We start from the raw sequence: 1,535 nt of genomic DNA on the forward strand, positions 1-1,535 counted from the left end.
GGCGAGCGGGGCCGCGACAAGGGGCTGGTCAAGCCTCGAGCTTCTCCAGCCCGCGAGGCGGGCGCTGGCAGGAGGCAGGTTCAGGGTGTCAGGGAGGGACCCTCGGCGGGGGGGGCAGAGCGTGTCAGGGAGGGACCCTCGGCGGGGAGGACAGAGCCGTCGGGGGCCACATCCATAACCCCTTCCCTCCCGCACGCCCCGACACCGGCTAACCCCGGGGCCGCCGCGAGTGGTGGCACACACGGCACCCCGTACCCCAGCAGGCAGCACGGGTAGGGCAGGGACGGCAGGACAGCTCCGTCTGTTGGGAGACGTGGCAGCCGGGTGTGGGGCTGGCCTGGCTTCCTCATTCCCTGGCACAAACGCGGCTTTGTCTCACCCGGCCCCTGGACACCTTTGTCCCACAGGGATTTCCTCCCCCTGCCCTGAACCCTGGGAACGAGCCTGGGGTTGAGACCAGGGAAGAGCCCCAACATGGGGACGGAGTTGGCACTGTCCCCTCCGAGTCATCACTGCAGGGCAGAGGAGGGTCCCTGGTCCCCGGGGTCTGGCTCCAGCCCTGGTGGCCTTATCCCCAGCAGCCGTCCCCAGGGACAGGGCTGGGCAGGACCCCCCTCCCTGCCTCGACTCCGGCTTTGCCTCCTTGCCGAGCTGGTTAAGAGCAGCAGAAAGGGGAAAAACAACGAGCGGTGGCTGCTGGGCCCGGCCACATCCGCCGGCGGGTGCGTGCGACGCCGCACGGCACCAGGGCCAGGCACGCACCCAGCCCCATGGTGGCCCCGAAGGCGCAGCGGCACCGGTGGCACCCTGGGGCTCGGCTGGCGGGGGCAGGACGGGGGCGAAGGGGCTGAGCCCGTCCCGGCGGGGCCGAGAGTGGGGCAGGGACAGTCCCAGCAATGCGGTGCAGGGGGAGCAGGGGTGTGTGGGCAGCACCCAGCCCCTCGCCCCACGCAGTGGGGTGGGACAGGACGGGGGCTGGGATGCCCTGCAGCACCCACAGCACCAGGAGGCAGCGGGACCAGTAAGGTGCCCGGGTCCGTTGGGGTGCCCAGCACCAAGTGGGATGCCCGGGGCTCCCTGTTCCTTCACCCCCCCCAGCTGGTCCCTGCACCCTGGGGTGGCTCCTTTCTGCCCCCCACCCCGTACCCCCTCCCTGGCCAGGAAGCCACCCGCCGAGGAGGCTGCGGGCAGGAAGGAAGTCACCGAGGGGATTTTTTTGACTCTCTCCTTCGCTCGCAGCCTCTGAGCAGCCGCCTACGCAGCCCAGGAACCCCGACCCGGCAGCACAGCCCTGCCCGGGACCCGCTCCCCAGGGCCAGAGCACACGGGCTCCAGCGAGGCCGCCGGCACGACAGCAGGTACCACACCAGTACGAGGGGATTCGCGGGGTCTGGCCAGCCCAGCCGGGCGTGGGGATGGAGCTGAGTCCTCCTGCCCACACCTGGGAGCGATGCAGGGCATGGGCGCATGGCCCTGGGCTGGCTGGCGAGGAGGAGCGGCCGGGGGATGGGGCGGGGGGGGTGGGGTTGTACACA

At 71.3% G+C, this 1,535-nt stretch overlaps 2 protein-coding genes across 2 annotated transcripts in view; both read right to left on the reverse strand.

Moving 5' to 3' along the window:
* The window catches only part of CCDC124 (coiled-coil domain containing 124), a 34,285-nt gene that overhangs the window by 26,467 nt on the left and 6,283 nt on the right, over nucleotides 1-1,535 (reverse strand). The window contains exon 2 of the mRNA XM_019472233.1: nucleotides 1,296-1,305. The gene's annotated coding sequence lies outside the window, so the exon portion shown is untranslated. The remainder of the gene's footprint in view (nucleotides 1-1,295; nucleotides 1,306-1,535) is intronic.
* The window catches only part of SLC5A5 (solute carrier family 5 member 5), a 13,343-nt gene that overhangs the window by 11,364 nt on the left and 444 nt on the right, over nucleotides 1-1,535 (reverse strand). The window lies entirely within an intron of this gene.

This window comes from Aptenodytes forsteri, unplaced genomic scaffold (assembly GCF_000699145.1).
Source record: "Aptenodytes forsteri isolate BGI_AS27 unplaced genomic scaffold, ASM69914v1 Scaffold147, whole genome shotgun sequence".
NCBI lineage: Eukaryota > Metazoa > Chordata > Aves > Sphenisciformes > Spheniscidae > Aptenodytes > Aptenodytes forsteri.